The sequence below is a fragment of the Bidens hawaiensis genome, unplaced genomic scaffold (genome assembly GCF_021521415.1).
Source record: "Bidens hawaiensis isolate Kalapana, Puna unplaced genomic scaffold, B.hawaiensis_p1.1 tig00007902_1, whole genome shotgun sequence".
Classification (NCBI taxonomy): domain Eukaryota; kingdom Viridiplantae; phylum Streptophyta; class Magnoliopsida; order Asterales; family Asteraceae; genus Bidens; species Bidens hawaiensis.
In genome coordinates this window covers 206,887-230,674 of record NW_027491550.1, presented here as the reverse complement: position 1 = coordinate 230,674, position 23,788 = coordinate 206,887, and the positions used below count along the sequence as shown (strand labels likewise).

The window sequence follows — 23,788 nt, the reverse complement described above, 5'->3', positions numbered from 1 at the left end:
TTAATATAGTTTGAAAACTTCTATTTTTATGTGATGTATTATATTGTTCATTTAACTTTATTGTAATTCTTCATTTGTCGTGTTTAATTTATTATAGTATAATTAAGATTGTATATAAGTTTGAAGTCATTAAACCGTGATCAATCTGGGTTTTATGGCTCATGGACTCTTTTAATAATTAAGTTTTAAAAATACGTTGAATTATTTAGAGTTGAATAATTTAAAGGCCGTTTCTTAATTAGTCATACTTCTTATTGATTCAACACTAGATTTCCAAACAGGCCCTTCCTCAAACACTTGAAACATGATCAAGTTACTTAGCAATTGAACTTTTATAATTGTCATATGGTAACCAATACAAGTCTTTTATGTATGATATACCAAGAAAAATTTCGGTTAAAAATTTTGAGTATTACAGCGTATGACACTTATATATTTCAAATAAAATCAAAATCAAAGGATTAAATTATGTTAAGGGTGACATAATGTAAACTTTAGCATGTTAAATATAATTAATCAAGAAAAAAAGAAGGTTTTGTATCAAATACCAATGTGAATTGAGATCTACAATAAAAAAGAAGGGGTGACGTCTACTCCACTCCATGTGAATTAGGAGCCCTAAACAAAGGGAATTTATTCACTGTCTTTTAAGCTTTTAGTGTGATTTAAGAAATCCATGCCTTTTCTTATGTTTTTTTAGAGGACAGCAAACAACTTTTTCTTCTTTTTTGTAACACAAAGTGTTGTATATCTAACTTTATTTCTTTCTCTTTAAATTAAATTTAAACTGGTAAAATATTTTGTTCAAATGTATTATTCAATTATCTATGTATAAAATTATTTTTATTTTGTTTATTTTGAGCATGTCCGGATATTATTTGCCTAAAATGTCCTTTAATATTTTAATTAGTTTGATGATGTAATTTGAATATGATGTACTTAATTATTTTTCAAAGATCTTAAAACTCAGATTGAGTTCACACACATGAATACTCACACAAGGTCTTAAAACTCAATTAAGTTCACACACACGAACACACACATATATACCGTATGAAATATGAAAAAAAGCTTCGTGTGAGACGTGTCGGTTTAAGCGAGTCTCAAAAGATTTATTTGCTTCCGTTGAGGTTAATATCAAACAAACAAGCGTATGTTGAAAATGATGTCCTTGACAATTTTTTACAGGAAAATTCTCAAAATAGCTATTTTGACTGAGCTATTTTCAACTTTAGCCATGATTTTTAAAAAATACCCAAAATAAACATCACGTTCCGTAGGATCCAACGGAAACACATCAGCCTCCGATGGAACACAACAACCATTAAAAACTCACTGCGTGCCAATGTATTAATGGATCCAACGAAACACAAAACTATTCCGTCGTCCGACGAAACCTGTCATGTCTTCCGATAGATTAAAATGTGTCTTCCAATTAACACACTTCATCTTCAATATCTCAAACCCTAAACCTCCATAACCAACACTCATCTCCATCTTTCTTATTTTTCCACAAAATCAAACAAATCCATAGTGTAAATGGCTTAGTTTTTCGAAGAGAATACAATCATGGTGTTTGTTTTCTAAGAATCACATTTGTTGTTGACAAATTCCTGCAAGAAAGTGACGAATCATAGAGTTCATAGTGTAAAATCCGACAGGAGGGTGAAACCTTTGGACCCGATGGAAGTAGGCTCTGCACCGTCGGAGAGGTCGGTTCAATCTTCCGTCCGAACATTCCACTTTTCTTCCATTTTTCCGTTGGATCTGAAGGAATATTTGTACACATGGCGAATTGTTATAGGCTCAGCTAATCTGTCGTATGGGGTTGTGCTTCCGTCAGATCCAACATGTCAGAATAGATATTATGGGTATTATCTTAAAACCATGACGTAAGTTAAATAAAATTGGATCAAAATGACTATTTTGAGGATTTTTATTTATATATAACCTTTTATTATAAATATAATAATCGTCAGTTATGCTATGTGTATTGGAGGGACTACAAAATGTGGAGATTTATGTTATGTTGCGCCTAGTTAGCAAATGTTGGGTTTTTATGTTTAGGGTGTAGGTTGTTGTAGCCTAATATATATATATAGAGTTAAGTGTCACTTTGGTACCTGTGATTTGGCCAACTACGCAACTTTAGTACTTATTCTTTATTTTGTGCAAATTGCTACCTCAGTTTCAAAAAGCTTGCATTTTTAGTACATTTTTTCTAACCTCGTCTATTTTTTTCGTTAAGTTAGGGATAATTTGATAACTTCGTTATTTTCTTTGTTTTTTTCTTTTCTTGTAAACACTTATATCTTGTAAACCCTAAATCCCCAAATCATAACATCAAAATCCAAATCCTAAATCCCCAAACCCTTTCTCCATATCATCATAGGGTTTGAATTTTTACGACATTTGGGGATTTAGGATTTAGTTTTGATGTTATGAATTGGGGATTTAGGGTTTACAAGATATGAGCGTTTAAAAGAAAAGAAATAAACAACAAAAATAATGAAGTTACCAAATTATCCCTGACTTAACGGAAAAATAGACGGGGTTAGAAAAAAAGTACTAAAAATGCAAGTTTTATGAAACTGAGGTAGCCAATTGCACAAAATAAAGAATATGTACTAAAGTTGCGTAGTTGGTCAAACCACAGGTACTAAAATGGCACTTAACTCTCTCTCTCTCTATATATATATATATATGGATCTTGCGAGAAGTGATATTACAGTGAGAAGTGCGAAAAGTGAATGTATAACTCCATTAATCCTTAATTTCACTCCCTTTCATATGATGTTACATACATATATGTAGGTTGGTTGTATTTATGTCTTAATTACACATTCAAACCTACCTACAAACATATAAATGTACCGGGTCACTTTCAAACCTATGTACCTACACACATACATATGCACCTACACATAAAAAAGAGAGTGAAATTAGAGATTAACGGAGTTACACCTTCACTTCTCGCACTTCTCGCTGTAAAAAAACTTCTGAAATGATCCAATACTTATATATATATATATATATACACCTAGGGGATGGATCTTGCGAGAAGTGATATTACAGCGAGAAATGAAGGTATAACTCCATTAATCCCTAATTTCACTTATTTTCTTATGATGTAACCTACATGTTGTATTCATGTCTTATCTACACACATTCAAACCTACCTACACACATATACATGCGTACCTACACACATTCAAACCTACCTACACACATACAGATGTACCGAGCCACATTCAAACCTACATACCTACACACATACAAACATACATACACATATATAAAAATACGTACCTACACACGTACATACACACCTACACAATACGAAAGGGAGTGAAATAGGGATTAATGGAGTTACACCTTCACTTCTCGCACTTCTTGTGTAAAAAAACTTCTGAAATAATCCAATACCTATATATATATATCACATACTAATAAAATATTATTAAAACCAAAACCCACACCGGCGACAAAAACACCTCGCCCCCACCTTGTCGCCCATTTTATCGCCCGGGGGTGGTGTTCTCGCCCCTCCTCGCCCCAAAATTGCCACCCATTACGCATACCCTTACATCAAAACTTTATATATCAAACTTGATTTGACGTATATAAAGAAAAATTACTGATAGATATTAGACGACTCATCACCTACAAGATAGTTTATTTAAGCCTTTTTATGTTTGCATAAAAAACAAACAATAAGACTACAAAAATCCATATAAATATAAATATCCAAATGACGAAATATAACTTCTATCTTATTGGGCTTATTATGGAATCGCCGTTTGATGAGTTTACAAATTTAAAGTAACATATATTATATTCAACAATCTCTTTCACTAATTAAAACTAATGTAATGTTAATGTTATAAAAGCCAAATAATTGCTAATACTCTTCCTACTTTGGGAGGAAAATGGTGGCAACCATAGGTAACGTTGTAATAGCCATTGTTATAGTTTTGATAGGGAGGTTTGGGTGGAGATTACTAAACTGGGCATGGTTAAAGCCAAGGAAGCTAGAAAGGTGGATGAGAAATGAAGGGTATAAAGGTAATTCATACAAGCTGGTAATAGGTGACATGAAGGAGCTTGCAAGAATGATGAAGGAAGGTAAATCGAAGTCCTTGCCAATCACACATGATATTGCTGCGCATGTTCTGCCCTTTGATCACCAAATCATCACCAAATACGGTACCTTTGATCAGCTTTTTATATCTCTTTTACATGTGTATCGGTGTCAGTTAACTTTTACAAAGAATAGCATATCTAAGATTGGAACAGGAACATGAACATATAAAGGAAGATAAAAGTATAATTTGTGTAGGACTCTGACTAGCTAACACATATTCAAAATATACAATAAATTACGGAGGCAATCGGGTGCGTCTCTAATAGATTTTAACTAAACAACTTAGTCATTTTATCAATAATCAAACTTTTCTCACAAATGTAATTAAGGTTGTATGACATAATCACAAAATCAGGGCTAGTTTACAAAAGGATCTTGGATACTAAAACTTTAGAATTTATAGCTTCAATGTTGAATGTTTTGCAGGAAAAAAGTCATTTATATGGTTTGGGCCGACCCCAAGGATTTACATCATGGAACCCGAACTCATAAAGGAGATACTGTCAAGGCCCAACGACTTTTGGAAGCCGCACCCTGACCAATTTCGGGATTGTGTCATCAGTGGACTTATAGTCGCCGAGGGTAAAAAATGGCCAAAAATCGTCAGATAATGAACCCAGCTTTCCATCTTGAAAGTATCAAGGTCTGTTGGTGTCACTTTAGCTTTCAGCCCATTTGTTAACTAATTAATAAAACTAGTTAATAACTAAAAATAAATAAATTATAAAAAGTGTAAAAAACGTATCAAACACTCAAATTGGTTAGCTAATTAATAAAATTTTAAGGATATCCGTAAATGAAAGCGTGAAAGGTGAGGAAAATATATAACTTATTCAAACAAACAATATAAATAAATCCAATAAAATATATTAAAAATGTATATTTTTATAGAATAATAATGGTTAATTAACTAAATATTTCTTTGTCAAACTCAAATCATAGAATAAAAGTGACAAAAAAAATAAAAGAAGAATACAAGAAAAAAAAATGGGAACAAATAAAAGAAACTTAGCATTTATAGTCATACGGACTAAACCCCCTAACAAAGTTAAACGTTGGAGGCTCATTCGTCCGAAAATTTTATTTTGGGTTAAATGGGCTATGAGACGTAAACCACATGGGCCAGAATTAAAATTTACTCTTTACAATCTAAACAAACTAGTTGGGTTGATGGTTGCACAGGGTATGTTCCCAGCGATTTGTTCAAGTTGCAGCAACATGATCAGCAAGCTAGCACAACTCACGGCTGGAACTGGTGTTGTGGAAGTCGATGTGTGGCCGTATATTGATAACATGGCGGGAGACGTACTTGCACGGACGGCGTTTGGTAGCTCTTATGAAGAAGGACAAAAGATATTCCATATCCAGAAGGAACAAATAGAGTTGGCCATGCAAAATTTGTTACTGATTTATTTACCTGGAGGAAGGTAATTAAGGTTATAACGCAACTACTACAATATTATATATTTATGAAACATCTAAGTTTTTTGCTATCAAACATTTATGTGAATTTATTACTATAAAATTTATTATTTTGTGATCAATTCAACGACCAAACCATTTAGCGGCCTGTTTTATTTTTTTCGAACTATAAACTTTTATAAACAAACCAACCGAACCCCTCTCCACAACCAGGAGAAGAGCCCAAAAACAACGATCACCTAAGATTGAACTTAAACCACTTTAACCATCCTAATTATATCCTATCGTTTTACAATAGCGGCCTATTTGATGATCGAACCTTTTTGCTATTGAAGCAATTAGCAACTGATTTATTATTTATGGAATGAAGCTACTAGCAACAGATTTTATGACCAAAGTTTAAAAGCTGCGACCGAACTAATTAGCAACTTACTTTGTGAGTTGTGACTGAAGCATTTAGCAACCGATTTCATAACGAAATTTGCGACCATTTGTTTTTCTTTTTTATTTTTTGAAATGTAGGTTTATACCAACAAAAGTGAACAAGAAGTTTAAGGATAACAACAACGAGCTTCGCGCAATACTCCAAGGCATAATCAACAAAAAGAAGAAAACAATCACAACCGAAGAAGGTTGGCGCGATAACTTACTAGGGCATATGCTAAAATCAAGTTTGAAAGAGATTGAACAAGATGGAGTTGGTATGAGTATGGAAGAAGTGATTGATGAATGCAAGTTATTTTATGTTGGTGGGTCAGAAACAACCTCAAGTTTATTGATTTGGGCAGTCTTTTGTTTGGCTTTGCATCAAGATTGGCAACACAAAGCTAGACAAGAGATTCTACATGTTTTTGGAACCGGAGAACTAAATTTCGAAGGATTAAAGAACCTCAAGGTTGTGACCATGATACTAAACGAGGCTCTTAGGCTATACCCGCCTGTGGTTATGGTTACTCGATCTACAAACAAGGAGACGAAGCTCGGAAACATGGTGATACCATCGGACGTGAACATTAGTTTACCGATGATTTTTGTCCAACATGACCATGAAATATGGGGTGAAGATGCATCCGAGTTTAAACCTGAAAGATTCTCAGAAGGTGTGGCGCATGCAACCAAAGACCGAGGTTCGGGTTGTTTCATTCCATTTACGGGTGGTCCTCGAGTTTGCATTGGGCAAAATGTTGCCATGGCCGAAGCAAAGGCGATGGTAGCTAAGATTTTGCAACGGTTCTCGTTTGAGCTTTCTCCGTCTTACAAACATTGTCCTTTTCCTATGTTCACTCTTCCACCGCAGTTCGGTGTTCCCTTGATTTTACGTGAAATCTAATAAATTTATTATGGTTACGCCTTATAGATTAGGTGATAAGTGTATGTGGTGTTTAAAATAAGTGAGCGCTCGGTCTTTTCTTTGTCGTGGTTGGTGTTGGCGTTTAATTTGCTTCAAATATGGTTGTAATTTCATTATTGTCTTTGAAATGGTTATTGCCTATGGAAACTTTGATTCTTAGTGAACAAGGAGCTAGCTAGTTTACAAGGGTACCTTTTATTTTATTCAATGTGTCGGTACTATCAAGTTCAAGTATTCAAGATCGGTCGGTTGTTCGGAGTGATGTTGCTCACCACGTTCAAGCCTTTTGGTGTAAGTGAAGAGTAGTTACAAGAGTTTTGTGTAGCAAGATGTTCCCAGCAAGATTAAATAGCAAATTGTATAGTGTTATGGTTCGTCAAACTTTATACGGAATCAATTGCTAGACTATCAAGACTAAAGTTGGAAGTGGTGGAGATGATGATGCCGAGATGGATGTATGAGCACACAATGTGATAAGAAAATGAAGTTTTTCAAAAAATTAAGGTGACATGCATTTCAGATAAGATAAAGGAGGGGAGACTTGGATGGTTTGCTCATGTGCATAAGAGAGATGAAGGCAACCGTCGTACATGAGAGAAAAGAAAGAGAGACACCAAAACTACATCATATGAGCATAATTAAATAATTAATTAACAATATTTGTTAGACTTGAATTTTCTTGAAGGACATGATCGGGGGATAGGATCTCCCATGGACGTTAGAAAAAGTTAGAGATTTTTAAAGTGCGTGCATATTTATCTTATCTTATTATTTTTTTGGTGTCTTGGCTTTTCATGCATCTTTGTTTGCCTTATTCGTTGGTTAGAGATTTTTAGAGGGCACGTATATTAATCTTATCATTGTTTTGGTGCCGGTTTGCACATGATCGGCCCCATGCTAGTACGCGTGGCGTGCGATTGGACACGTAACGTGTAACACGACATCAGATGCGTAACCAATGTCGTTACGTGCTCAACTTGAAATCGATCGTGCGGCCATTTTTGATATGTGCGTAACCCGGCGTCAGTATTCTCTTAACCCGGAATTGGACATGTAACCAGTTTTTGTAAGCGAGTAACATGGAATCAGACGCGTAAGAAGTGCCGGTATGCACATAACATGACATCGAGCTCGTAACCGGTTGCAAAGTTCATAAGCAAATCTGAAATGCAAGTAATTTAGAAAACATGTTTTAAACAAACCTGTTTTGACCCGAAATTCATTCCGATCCGAACCTATTCTAACCCAAAATCCATTCTGACATTGTAACACCCCAATCCGGAATGGGCTGACGTGTCACGATGTACGAAGGTATATAAAGACAGAAGACATAATTCCACTACATAGAAATCTTCATAAGCATCCTAAGTTTTGTTTCACTCTCTCCATCCCGCCCAAAGTAACCTGTGAACCTGTGTGAGGGAAAAGTTTACGAAATGAACCGAATGACCAGTACGGATAAAAAGGGCTCAAGTTACAACAAGTATAAATAGATGAAGATATAACATAACATAAAATGATACGATGCAAAGTAAAGCAAATCAATCAAATAAATCATATCATATGGATGCCACCCAAAGCCGAAACATATAACATACCAATGGGGCTACATAGCACTGCAAAACTATGCACCCAATATAGTGCGATGGCAGTGTTGGCATACAGCCAACCATCCACTATCATACCATACATATTGATATAACCTAGGATCGATCCATACGCCTCTTAATAGCTATGGGCCACACATGTCCTTAAGAGACGCCGTGATTTAGGCTCACTGTCACGGTCGGTGCCACGCCATTGATGCCACAATGTCGTGCTTGTGGTCACCCCCACAAGTAGGAACATGCTCGGGTAACAGAATACAACAACTGAAAGGTTTACGCAAAAACAAATCTAAAGCACGCACTTTAATATCAGAACATGCGATAATGAGTACAACATATTCGTAATTCTATCGCATGCTGTCAAAGCCAATTTCAATATCAATACAAGATATATATAATCTGAATATGAATGAACGTCACTGACCAATGTATAACAAATCGGAGGAGGTAAGGATCCGTAACAAAGGAGGAGGTAAGGATCCGTACCTTGAAACGTAGGTTAAAATAAATTCCAAACTTGTTCTTTTTAAGGGAGTTGTAATATCCTACATGTAATTAATATTCGATGAGATTTAACTACCAAATTTCGACGTGGTACGACAACACTTATGTATTACTCGGTTTGTAAGTTCATAAATATTATTATTTAATATCATATAATTTGAGTGTCACATTAGTAATTATTTGAGATTTATTAAGTTATCCAGAGTTGCCGAATGTATTTATTTATTTATTTATTTATTTATTATAATATAAATTTCTTATAGATTAAATAGTTTTAACAGTTTAGTCTATTGGCCTAAACTAAGTTCTATTGTATCTTTATTAAAATTTTATGTATCGTATTATCAATTACAATGTAGTATTGAAGAAACACAAAACCTCCCTTCAAGTCTAATACGTTAGTTTGAGGGTTTTGGGTAAGTATTCCCCACGATGGGTTATAAAACCTTCTTGGCGCAGATGAGTGAATCCTGCAAAACAGAACACCGTGAGCTCGTTACGAGGAAGGGGGGGATTCTCTCGTAACCACCCTCCGGCGTGAGAATCAGTATTTGGTAGTATGGAATATATTTGGTGAGTATGAGAGAGTATATCCTTTACCATTCGGAGATCGACTGGTATTTATAGCCGGAGGAGAGAGAGAGGATGGTCAACCACGTTGTCATGTCTTTCCACCAATAATATTCTCCATTCGTGTGATCGTGGAGGTTGGTGGAAGTTGGTGGGCATCATGGCCTTTTGACAAGGACGTTTCGTACTATTTTGTACCGTCCCTCATGTGTTGTCCGGTCCCCATTGGTTGGGTTTTATTCCCATGTAGATTGTACCTTTTTGTCCCATGCTTGTGAGACCTTTGCGGTACCATTCCCTAGTCGCCAGGGAATGTGTATTATTTTAAGAAACCACATTAACGCCATGTGTTTTCCCGGGCGCATGGCAGTTACTCTCGCCGTGTGTTCCGTCCAGCGTTCTGGTTGCGCTTGATTTGGGTGTTACACTTGTTAAATGGTGGGTTTAATACCCTACCTCTACAAGTCCCCTTAATCCATAGTTGCCCTTTCTAAAGGGGGCTGTGGACTTATCATGGGCTTTTGGCTTTTTTTTGTGTCTTTCAGCCGTTTGTATTCCACTCGTCTTTTACCAATATTGTCTATTTGGGTGTCTAGTTAATGAAAACCATTCTTCTCGACAATTAGTTACTTGACAAGCATTAGTCGATATTTTAAACGTCATGGTTTTGTATTTTGGCGGGTGATGATAACCATCCCTTTGCGGAGCCTATTTTTGGCGGGTGATTTATGAAAATCATCCCTTGGCGGAGCCTATTTCTGGCGGGTGATTTTTCAAAATCATCCCCTGGCGGAGCCTATTTTTGGCGGGTGATTTTTGAAAATCTTCCCCAGGCGGAGCCTATTTTTGGCGGGTGATACATGATAATCATCCTTTGGCGAAACCTCTTTTTGGTGGGTGATTTTTGATAATCATCCCTTGGCGGAGCCTCTTTCTGGCGGGTGATTTTTCAAAATCATCCCCTGGCGGAGCCTATTTTTGGCGGGTGATTTATGATAATCATCCCTTGGCGGAGCCTCTTTTTGGCCGGTGATTTTTGAAAATCATCCCCTGGCGGAGCATATTTTTGGCGGGTGATTTTTGAAAATTATCCCCTGGCGGAGCCTATTTTTGGCGGGTGATTTTTAAAAATCATCCCCGGCGGAGCCTATTTTTGGCTGGTGATTTATGATAATCATCCCTTGGCGAAGCCTCTTTTTGGCGAGTGATTTTTGAAAATCATCCCCTGGTGGAGCCTATTTTTTCCAGCACTTATCTTTTTCTCGTGTGTTGATGACATGTTATTTGGCGTGAAGGGGTGAATTAAATGCAAGTCAGTGAAATGACGGTTCGACATGACAGTTTGTCGACGGTTGCTCTGCAGTTCAGCTTTTTCGTCCGCGTCAGACGAGTGGGCGAGAATCCCGGTGACGCGCCCAGCTGTAACACATTTCCACTGGCGTTTTGTTATCGTGGCAGTTTATTATTGGACCGCGTGTCGTCTATCCCTTTTGCACCCTTCCCCTTTATTATGATTAGTATAAAAAGAGGGGTTACTCCATTTGGAAATCACTTTTCCACTTTTACCTGCATATTTTCCTCTCCTTCCCTCTTTAAATCTTTTCTCCTTTATGGCTGAATCTTCCCGATCGTCTAAGACCAAAAACAACAACATGGAGTTGGTCGGTTGTCGCATGGCTATCGACGACTTCAATAATATAGTCAAGGTTTATAACCTTGGCCTTGAGTATGAGCCTGAACTGCCTGCGTTTGGCAAGACGGCTCGGGAGGCTCCCGTCGGCAAGATTTTCATGTACAGGGAGTACTTCTTCTTGGGCAATTTCTGATTGCCCCTCACTCGCTTTTTGTTGGATGTTTTGGATGCTTTTGGGCTGCATCTCAGCCAGATTCATCCACTCGGAATGGCTCGTCTTCGCCATTTTGAGTATACTTGTCATTGCCTCGGTATTATGCCTACAGTTGACAAGTTATCGGCCTTTTACCGGTGGCGTTTCTCCCAGGGGTGGTATAATTTGTTTGCTCGCCCCAATGCCAAAGCGATTGCTTTGGATGTACCGCATAGTTTGCACGAGTGGAAGAGTTTGTTCTTCTACGTTTCTGCGCGCTTGATGCCTCATTCCACACATTTTACGAATTTGAAAGAGCTTGCTGAGTCGAAGGTGGCTCCTAATTCTGGTTCAGATTGGTTCACCACGTTACAGGCCAGCCTTTCTCCACTCTGTCACTATTCTGAGCGCGCGCTGGTGTTGTTTGGCATGAGTCGCATCTGGGAGGATGCAAATATGGTGCCGGTCATCCATAACGGCGGCCAGGGATAGTATCGTATTTCTTTTCTTCTTTTAAGTATATGTGTATAATAATAACCCTTTTTTCTTCTTTCAGAGGTGGACGACCGCATGCTCCTTTTGCAGCCCGCGCCTGAGGGCGTGAGATTGCTGAGGCGGAGAGATTTGGGTCCTCGTGAGGAGCCAATTCTTGCAAGGACTGCCCGGAACTTTGTGTTTCCTCTTCCTATGGGGCAATCACTTGCTCCGCGACCGCTGCCACCTCTCAGCTTTGTTAATCCTCAGGGGGGGTAAGTTTTATTGGCTGCTATTGCTCATATTTTTTATTTGTTTCTTTCGCTGATGGTCTAATTTATTTTCCAGGTAGACGACCTAACGTTGCGCGTGTTCCTAAGTGTAGTAGTAGGAGCACCTAATGCAGTGGTGGGGAGGCTGTTGCGTCTCCGATAGATACCGCCGCGAGAGACGTCGTGGATGATGACGACGATGTCGTGCTCATCTCCGCGGTCCCATTTGGGGTTCCGGTATCTTCGTCCGCGACATTGCTTGAAGCACTCGGTTCGAGTGATGTCGCGGAATCTTCCCCAACCACCTCCACACAGGTTTTTGTTGGCCTCTCCTTGCCTTCAGTTTCCCAGCTTGTGACTGCTGTGTCTGTCTTTGACACAAGTTTGGCTATCGCTACTCCAATTTTGGTGGCGACAGATCTTGTGTCTTCTGTAGCCGCAGCTCCTGGAACTGTTGTGGATACGAAGTTCGTATCTACCAGTTCATCTTCTTCTTCCTCCGCAGTGGGTGAGGCGTTCACTTTTCCACACCATTCAGGCCCCACCCCTGTGATTAATGAAGATGATGAAGAGGTACACCGCCTCTTCAAAAATCCTCGGCTTGGTAGTTTCGTGAAGGGGGACAGTCTTGTTAAGTTGCCAGATATGATACTTTTGATTAATGTTGATAAACTTTTCTCGACGCGATCCACTTTAACTTGCCTCTTATCCTTTATCTAGGGACTTTGGAGATTTCTTCGTCGGCTGCTGCATCTTCACTGGCGACTGTTTTTGCAAGTTTGCCGATGATGACAAGTGTTGGCGGCTTGTCGGAGGCGATGCCTTCTGTACATATGCTGAGTTTGCCAATGATGACGGGTGTGGTTGGCCCGTCTGAGGCCGAAACCACTGTGATGATTGTTCGCATGTCAATGGAATCTTCTGTTCCGGTCGTCTCTCAGCTAATGTCGTCTGTTGGACCGATGAAGGCAATTGTGGACGAATCGCCTAAGGTTGGTCTTGACTCGGCGGGTATTTCTTTCGCCGATCTCATGAAGTCAAGACAGTCCTCGCCAAACAAGGATTACATTCTTGATAGTGATGAATTTGTGCCGCCACCATCTTTTACTATTGGTGCGACGGTGCGAGGTATATTTTTTGACTTCCGCGGTGGCAACAGTGGCGGGTTTAGTGGCGGTTTGAGTGGCGAATCAAGTTTTTCTATGGAGGCGAATCAAGTTTTTCGCCCTCGATGGAAGGTTACTTGCGGCGCCAATTTTGAAGACCCAGCCATTTGTACAGAATTTTGGGAACATGTTGTTCCTCCAGGCGAGCGCTTTGCTCGCAAAATCCAGCTTCGGAATAATTTGTATTATGATGCTGCTTTTCACCAAGTCTAGGCTTTCTCCATTTTCGCAGAATTGTTGCGCGAGATCCGTGCTCTTCATGAGGAGAAGATCGATGCAAGTGCCCGAACGAGAGAGATGGAGTAGTTGGTGAAAGATGCTGAGGCTGCCGCCTGGAAGGCGGGTAAAGAGTCGTCGGAGCATCGCCAAGCTCTGATTGATGCTGAAGCAAAATTGGCAAAGGTTGAGGAAGATTTGACGGAATCTGTCCGCGAGCGGGTTGCTCGTTATGAGGAGTTTGAGGCTGCCTGTAAGAAGTCTAATGCTGATCTTGCGGATGCACACAGCCGTGCTCTTTCTGCCAAAGAGGCTTCCGCCAAACTCGAGAGTGAAAACGCTGTTTTTCGCAAGCGTATTGAAGAGTTGGAGGCGTAAGCTGAGTCAAGGAAGGCGGATGCAGGCAAACTGGCTGACACGTTGGTCTCTAATGAGGAGACCATTAAAGCTTTATCTTCTGAATGTGCCGCTGCCACTGCCGACCACGACTGGCTGTTGAAACACGCCATCTGCAAGGTATGCTGTAAATATGTTTATACCTTTACTTGTATTTTATTGACGTCTTTATTATGTAGGTTGCCCGACGCATCATCACCGATGATGACTTAACTCGGTATGTTGGAGCCCTTGTTACTGCTTCCCGGCAACTTGGTCACAAGATCGGCTTTCAAGATGCGGTGACGCATCTGCGTGATAATCTTCCTCCTGAAGCTTACATCCTTCAAGCCATTGATGTGGAAGCGGAGTATGTCGCCGCTGAGGCGGAATATGATGCACTTACGTTTCCCATTCTTTCGGCGGTTGCTGGGTACCTTAAGGAAGAAAATGGCGTGCAGCTGTTAAGGAAGCTGTTAGAGCCTTCGTTGGCTGGTCCGTCCGCCACATCTGGTGGTAACCAAGGAGATAGTGCGGCTGTTGTTGACCAGTCAGGAAACAACGTTAATGACGTTGACTCGGCTATCTCTGTTGTATAGTTGTAATTTTTTTTGTTTCGCGGGTGTTGGTACCCGCTTGTAATTATTTGTATATAAATGCAATGAACTTTTTCTTTTGTGAAATGCGGAGTATCGTTTCCATTCAAATTTGTTTGACCCTTGGCCTGTGTTTACAAGTTTGGAATCGATTTACATATAACATCTTCGCAATTGCGCTGCATTCCATGTTCTAGGAATTGGTGAGCCATCGAGTTGAATCAGGATATAGGCACCTTTTCCCAATACTTTTTTTATTTGATAAGGGCCTTCCCAGGAAGGCGCTAACTTGCCTTGCGCGTTCACTCCTGATGCCTCGTTGTTGCGAAGGACGTAATCTCCGGCATTGAACTCACAAACTTTGACTCTTGCGTCGTAGTATTTTTGTAGTTGGCGTTTATAATGTTGTTCTTTTATTGCTGCCAATTCTGGACGCTCTTCCAAGAGCATTAGGTCTAGGCACCTTTCTGCTTCGTTGTCGTTTTGTAACGTGACCCTTGGTGATGGAACGCCAACCTCTGTGGGAATCATTGCTTCCGTACCATAGGTTAAACTGAAAGGTGTTTCTGCGTTACTTGTATTCTTTTGGGTCTGTATGGCCCAAAGGACATGGGGTAACTGATCCACCCATCCTGACTTGTGATTTGCCAGTCTTTTCTTGATCCCGCCTAAAATGGTTCTATTAGCGCGTTCTACTTCACCATTCCCTTGAGGGTGAGCACCGGAGGTAAACGTCTGAGTGATGTTGAGTTCTTTTAACCAGCGTTGCACATGTTGATCAGCGAATTGTGTTCCATTTTCGCTGACCAGATTCATGGGTAGTCCAAAACGACAGATGATGAACTCCCATATGAACTTTTTAACGCTGGCTGCGTTGATTGTTGCTACCGACTTTGCTTCAACCCATTTTGTGAAGTAATTGATTGCCACGATAAGGAATTTCACCCGCCCTGGCGCCTCTGGAAATGGTCCGGTTATATCAATTTCCAATTCCTGAAATGGCAAAGAGGCTGTTACCGGGATCATGGAATTTTTTGGGCGCAGATTATTTAGTGCATGACGCTGGCATGCGCTGCATCGCCTCAGCTCTTTCTCAGCGTCTACATGCATGCCTGGCCAAAAGTATCCCGTATTCATGATTTTGGCGACCACCATTCTCGGACCCGCATGTACGCCACATATTCCTTCGTGAATTTCCCTCAACAGATAATTTGCGTCTTGTGGATCTACGCATCTGAGAAGCGATCCTAAGTACGATCGCCTGTACAGGATGCCATCTTGGATTGTATAGTTCAGGGCTTTGTGGCGGATCTTTCGGGCTTCCGCTTTCTTTTCTGGAAAAATACCTCTTACGAGATAATGGATGATTGGTGTCATCCAACTTGTTTCAGCCGCCGAACATACGAAAACTTCTCTGTTCATTGTTGAAGGTGTTTTCAGAACTTCGATGTGGACGTCTTTGCGAGATGTTCGAACTCAACTAACGCCAATTTGCTTAAGGCATCCGCCTGTTTGTTCTCGCTTCATTTGATGTGTTTCACCTTACATGTAATGAAGGCTGCCATTAGCACTTTGGCTTGTGCTAAATATGATGCCATTATTCAAGATCATAAGTAAGGGATATCATTATTCAAGAATGAATATCTTGAAAGTTGTCGAGATGAATAAAGGACTCGATGGACTGAATTCAAGATACAATCGAGTTAACATCAGTAAATGTTTAGAATACACAAGGTAAGGTAAATAGTTAACACAACTAGCCACTGTGCTTAGCAATTTACAATTACTTATGACATTCTGAACTATTAACTGAACACATCATCCAAAGATGTGAGTTAACAACAAAACAGGATTCTAAATCATTCGAACAACTTTAGTTAAACTCAAGAAATAGATTAGATAGAATCTTATCATAAATCGAGAAGTAAGAAATCATTCACAACGAATCTCGAGGACGAGATTCATTCCAAGGTGGAGAAGATGTAACATCCCCAAAATTTCGATCCAAATTTGACAACTAAGTAAAGTTGAAGGATCAAAATTATTCCCTAAAATACGTGTTGGGAAAATTTAAAGAAAACAAGATCATTCTATAAGGAAATAAAATATCACATATATAAAGTCATCTTATGTTAGTAATATGGAACAAGAAAATTCCATCCCACATGGAAAAATGTAAGAAAATGGAAGCCTTCCATCTAGATATAAATAAGGAATATAATTCCATCCCACATGGAAAGTGGTAAAGAAATGGAAGCTCTTTATAAGTAAGAGAGTTTCCATTATAATATTCTTATATGCCTAGCATGCACCAGTGGTCCTAGCGGAGGGTGCGAAACACCCGACGCGCACGCGCACGGGCTCGGGCGAAGGGCGATGGCCGCAATGTGGCGCTTTGATGGCGCACTTCGCACGCTCGCATCTCTGCGAGCCGCTTGAGAGCCGCCTTAGTATTTTTGTACAATGGGAGTTAAACCCAGAAGTAACAAGCTACCAAAAGACAAAGGACTAAAAGTGAAAATTTGAGTTCAGGGACCCATCGCGCTACGCGATGAGTCCAGAATACAGGTCATCGCGTATCACGATGGACCTTGATGAGTCAGCAGGACACGTGGCAGCTTCTAGTATGGCGGCGTATATTTTGCGGCGCCGCGATACGCGACGGGGTTACCAAGACCCATCGCGTATCGCGATGGGTTGCAAGTTCAACCTATAAAAGGGGGGCTCACGACTCATTCCTTCTTACACCAAAATTCTCTCTCTCTATATTTACTCTATCACTACCTCGGTTTTCGTGCCCCGACCCGACAATCGTCACCTCGTAATCTGTGCCATATACCGACGATACCTCGAAGTGCGTGCCACACGAGAATAACCCAACAATCTATCTCGAAGTACGTGCACGACACGATGAACACCATATGTAGCCTCGTTTCGCGTTCCAACCTTGAAGTTCGTGCCAAGCTCTAAGTTTCCGACAGTCTAAGCTCTAGTATGCATTAGAAAGTAGAAGTGCTGCTCAATCAATCTTAGTAATCAAACTCCAAATACCCGTGTAAGGTCAATCAATCAATCAGTCAGTCAGTCAATCAATCATTCATTCACAGTCAAGGTTTCAAACGAAATCACCATATCATTCAGAACAGACAATCACAGGTGAATACGTTAACCTTTTCAATCAATCAACCAAAACATATTTATACTCGAAAAAATGAACGGGTGTTGGTCTTAACGAGTCAGTCAATGATTTCATGAGGTCGTGTGATCTCTAAAACGTTATAATACAAAGTAGAGAATAAAATCAACTCAGACCGAATACGCATGTGTATGGATCTAAACATAACTGTTAAAGCCCAATCAATCAATCAAAGGCAAAGAAGCCGCGGGCTACAACGGTCATGACTAGTTCTCAGTTCAGGGCCGTTTGGCTCGGGGAATACCATTATGTGTGTAGGTGATGTGGTGAAAACAGTCAATTAAATATTAACTAAACTAAACAAGTAATAAAAACTAGACTTAAGACTCAACTACACAAAACACCGGCAGGTGAACCGGTCAATTGTACTAAAGCAAAGTAAGTCCGGAATATCGAACCCACAGGACTCTATAAATTACGTTAATTAACTAATTAGACTCAACTTATGACACAACTATTTATTATTAATGTTTAAAGGGGGTTTTTAAACTAGGATTTAACTAAGAAAGCAAATAAACAAGTAAACTAGAAGACAAGCAAACCAACACAAGATCGAAACCAATAAGATAAGGAATCTACCTAGGTAAGAATTCCATGCATCAACAATCATCAAGCAATGGACAAATAACATGATTATGGAAAATGATTTCTAAACATATTCATCTAAAAATACCCTAAGGACCCTTGACTGAATCAAACGAAATACCAAAGAACAATTATTAGATTATTAAGCAATCAGTATTATTGATTTCCGCAAAGTCATCAATTAGAGTTAATTAATAGTATCTAAAGCAAGAAATCTTACGAAACACTAAACCCTAGATAACTTGATAAACTTAACATGACATCATGAACATGGATCAACACAATAAGCAAGAATATTGTCACTACTATCCTAGCATGTAATTGACCAAGACACATGAACAACTCCTCACCTCACAGCTATTGGAATTTAGCAAAACATTCAAAATCCTAATTAACGATTAATAAGATTCTATGATCTAATACATGAACCCTAATATCTAAAGAACACAATCAATAGAAAGCAAGATCCATGTGAAGCAATAATTAATAATCAACCAAGATAATAAACATTCATATGCATCATGTAAACAAAATCAAGTCTTTTACTATTAATAAAACGAAACCATAATCAAAGCATAAGTCCAAAGCAAGAATCAAGTCTCAAACATGTTCATCAAACCTAGGTAGACATGAAGTCTAGCCTAGCATCACTATTAAAAACAATACTAAACAAGTCTTAAAAACAAAGAGCTAAGACATGACAAATAATGAACAAGGAAAGAAAGTTAGAGCGATAAAACCCTTTGAAATTGATCCTCGAACACCCGGATGAAAGCTCTCTTGATCCTCCTTAGTTCCTAGCTTCAAATCACCTTCAAATCCTTGGAAAAACTCTTGAAATCGGCTGCACTTGTTGTTAGAATCGGCTAGGATATAAAGACGTATATATAGAACGCAAAATAGGCTTGGACTTGCAAAAACGTGTGACCAAGAAGCCCTAGGCGCCGCGCGGAGGGAATGGCCTCACCCGATCGCGCGCGGCAGCGTTCTCTAGGAGGGAATTTTCGGATTTTTTTATTATTTTGTTATATTTATTGCTAAATCATGCTAGATTTTTTCCTTGAACTCCAAGCAACGATAGGAACCTTCTAGGCCTTCTTTTCGTTGACTTACAAACCACCATCTACATGAAAACAAATCAAAACTCTAAGTGAACTAATCATGTAACCGGTGACGATCAAAACGAACATAAACTTCTTATGAAATGATAGAAAGAATTAGAACTTAACATGCAAGTCATTAAACGAGTTAAAACATGATAATTCTATAATACTTGACTCAAAACCTTAAATAATAAAAGATAAACAAAACTCGAACTAAAACGAACTAAAACATTAAATAAACATAACTTTACACGGGATTCGAGATGTATAAATAGACTTATATCAGTAGGGCAGTGGTACATATACCGGAAGTAGTAATGCTTCCGCTGAGCTTGTCAAGAAAACTATGTTTGTATTATAATCGTCATTCAAATGTTTTATAGAGTCATACGTGTTCACCAGCATATAGCTGACGTATTTTTCCCCACATTTCAGGGAATACAGATTAGTACAGGTAGCAAGACATTCATGGAGTTAGATGCTCGCAAGGTAATGATGGCTCAGTTTTTAATTATTAAAATAATTGCAAACGGTGTTTCAACAAGCTTTATAAATCAAATACCGGGTATTTATTATCCGAGAAGTTTTCAAACAAATTAATATTTTATTCAACCAAAGTCTTCCACTAAAATAACCCGCAACTCTGATGTATTTACAAAACAGGTACCAACTTGTGGTCACACGCCTAGGCCCTAAACCGGGGTGTGACACCTGCGCCCGCACCTTCATCGTTAGAAGCTCCGTCTGTGAACAACTTCCAGATTTTATCTATTTGCTGATCAACAGGGGGTTCAATCTCTCTGCGACATTCTTCTTCTTTTTCTTGAGGCATTTCGTCCATGAAATCAGCCAAAACCGGGCCTTTGATTGCTGGCCTAGGTTTATAATCAATGGCGTGTTCTCCTAACTCTATCGCCCATTTTGCAAGCCTTCCAGATAGTTCTGGCTTGCTCAGCACATTTTGTAAGCGATTGATATACATCTTTTTATACATCTCGTATCTCGTGTAAACTTATGTTTATTTAATGTTTTGAGTTCGTTTTAGTTCGATTTTCGTTTATCTTTCTTTAATTTAAGTTTTGAGTCAAGTATGTTATAGTTATAGTGTTTTAGATCGTTTGATGTCTTGAATGTTAAGCTTTAATTCTTTCTATCATTTTATGTGAAGTTTGAAGTTCGTTTTGTTTGTTGATGATTACATGATTATTCCACTTAGCGTTTCGATTTGTTTTCATGTAGTTGGTGATTTATAAGTCAAGAAAAAGATGGTCTAGAAGGTTCTTATTGTTACTTGGAGTTCAAGGAAGATAATTATCAAGATTTGGCAAGATTTAATAACAATTAACAAGGAAAATTGCGGAGCCCTCCCTAGAGCAAGCCGCGACCAAGGGGGTCGCGCGGCGCCTAGGGACTTCTGACCATCCAAACTTTGTTAAACCAAGGCCCAGATCGTTTATTATATAATGGATGCAAACCTAAACGAAGGAGGACACATTTGGCAGCCGATTTTGGAGAGGAAAGAGCAAGAGGTTGAAGGTTTTTGGAGTTTGATTACATTAGAGATCATAGAGCTTTCACACGATTGTTCAAGGGTCGAATAAGAAGGGTTCTTTCGTTCTTCTTCATTATCTTTGTTCAATTTATATTATGATTCTCTATTGTTTACTTGGTTTTAGTTATTTGTCTTTGATTATAACTATGCTAGGCTAGACTTCATGTCTACCTAGGTTTGATGAACATGTTTGAGACTTGATTCTTGCTTTAGACAATTGTTTGATTATGGCTTCGTTATATTAATAGTAAAGACTTGATTTTGCTTTCATGATGCATATGAATGTTTATTATCTTGATTGATTGTTAATCTAGCTTCACATAGATCTTATATCTCTTGATTGTGTTCTTTAGATTTAGGGTTTATGTTTAATCATTACTTTGTGTTTTGATTATTGTGGTTGAATAGGCCTATTAGATCATAGAAGCTAGTTGACAGTTGGTTAGGGTTTTGAATGTCCTGCTAAATTCCAATAGCTGTAAGGTGAGGAGTTGTTCGTATGTCTTGGTCAATTGCATGCTAGGATAGATTGTGACAATATTCTTGCTTAGTGCGTTGATCCTTGTTCATGATGTCATGTTATCTAGAGTTTAGTGTTTCGTAAGATTGCTTGCTTTAGATATTATTAATTAACCCTAGTTGATGACTTTGCAGAAATCAATATTACTGATTGCTTAATAATCTAATAATTGTTCTTTGGGATTTCATTTGATTCAATCAAGGGTCCTTAGGGTTTGTTAGATAAATATGTTTAGAAATCAGTTGCCATAATCATGTTATTTGTCCATTTCTTGATGATTGTTGATACATGGGATTCTTACCTAGGTAGATTCCTTCTCTGATTGGTTTCGATCTCGTGATTAATTTCTTGTTTTCTCGTTTACTTGTTTATTTGCTTTCTTAGTTTAATCTTAGTTTTAAAACCCCCTTTAAACATTAATAATAAATAGCCGTGTCGTAAGTCGAGTCTAATTAGTTAATTAACGTAATTTATAGAGTCCTGTGGGTTCGATATTCCGGACTTACTTAGCTTTAGTACAATTGACCGGTTCACTTGCCGGTGTTTTGTGTAGTTGAGTCTTAAGTCTAGTTAATATTACTTGTTAATTTAGTTAATATTTAATTGACTGTTTTAAGCACATCAGCGATAGTTGGTGAGAAAATGTATTGGGTGGCCTTGAAAATACCTTCTCAAGCACCGCGCCATCTGAAGCAGGGATAAGACCAGTTTTTCCAAGGTGGAGTATCTGGTTTCCGCATCTGCTAGGGTGCGGCTTTTGTAATAAACGGGTGTTTGGACGCCGTTTCTTTCCACCATCAAGACTGCACTAACTGTTTTTTTTCTGACGCCGCTAGGTACACTATCAATGGCTCTCCAGCTTTAGGGGTTGTTAGCGTTGGTAGTTCCGCTAGGCGCGACTTGATCTCTTGGAATGCTGTCTCTGCCTCTTCTGTCGATCGAAACTGGGATTTCTTGAGGCAGTTTCTCAATGTTGAGACGTATGGAAAAGATCTTCAGCATGACTAGACAAAAATCTGTTCAGCGCGACTAATCTGCCTTTAAGTGTGTTTGATCCCCTGATTATCACTCGCTCTAATCAATAACTTAGATCTGATTCAGATCTATATGTTGATATCGATTATACGGATCTAACTCTTTTATACCTTAGTTTGATTGTTATTGATATATATATTATCAATATAAGATTAACGTGAAGCTTGAGAGAGAAAGAGAAATATTTCTGAATAACATTAATTCTCTCAAAACTTCCACATGTACAAGTGAACAGTGGTTCACTATTTATAGAAGACGATCTGGTTCGCTAACATCCCCTAGCGAACCAGCTTCCCCTTCGTTAACTAAAATTACTTAACGAACCACCCCCTGATTCGTTAACATCCCCTAACGAATCAGGAGAGAATACGTTATAAAGTCCTAGTTCGCTAACATCCCTAGCGAACTAGACTTAACCTTAACGAACTAGTCTTAGTTCGCTAACATTCCTAGCGAACTAGACCGAACGTAACGAATTAGATAAATAAACATTAAATATTACATTAAAATAATCAAATAAACATTAAGGATAATTACAAAGACTCGAGACGCAAAACCGTGCACTAACAGACACCCCCTCGTCTTGTGCTCTTTGTCTTTAACTTATTTGAAACGCTTTGTCTGCCAATCTCTGCAACTATGAATCCCATGTTCATGGAATACACGAACAACACGTAGGAATTGCATAGCCAGGTCGTAATCTTCTTGGCGTTCAAACAAAATTTGCTTCCTGTGTAGCATGTCATTGTCTGTCTCTGATAAATTAACCAACCACATCGGTTCGATTATCTTGATGAGCTCAGTCTGTAGTCCTCGACCACGAACAATAACGGCCTCGCCAGTACGATTGTCGTAGTACCAACGGTTGAAAGACAGATAAATATCTTGCGGCATTGTCTTCACAGGAACTCTTTTCATTGTCTTTGGTCGCTTCACTTTCAAAACAAGTTTCTTCCAGCCGGTCCTTGGATCAATCTCATCAGTACGTTTACGTCTTGGGACCTGGGGCTTGAAGAATTTGAATCCATGATTGACCTCGAACAGTAAGTGTTGATGAAACCACTCAGCAGTTCGGTTGCCCCCACAATTGATAAATGGACGTCTCGCGAGGGTGCGTACATCCCAACGCGGTAACGTTAACACATCCATTATCCTCTCATAATATTGCACACCTTTTTCCCATTTCACAATGCATATCTTAAGGTCTGAATCATAAAGCCAGGAGACAACATCGCCTTGTACCTTAGAAACAGTCTTGAAGGTAGTCATCTGAT

At 38.9% G+C, this 23,788-nt stretch overlaps 1 pseudogene across 1 annotated transcript; it reads left to right on the top strand.

The window, feature by feature from the left end:
• Window positions 1-3,707: 3,707 nt before the first annotated feature.
• Window positions 3,708-7,079, top strand: LOC143636381 (cytochrome P450 CYP72A219-like; annotated as a pseudogene). Its single transcript, XR_013154232.1, has 4 exons — window positions 3,708-4,125; window positions 4,571-4,787; window positions 5,327-5,571; window positions 6,089-7,079. The product of XR_013154232.1 is annotated as a cytochrome P450 CYP72A219-like (transcript).
• Window positions 7,080-23,788: the final 16,709 nt, after the last annotated feature.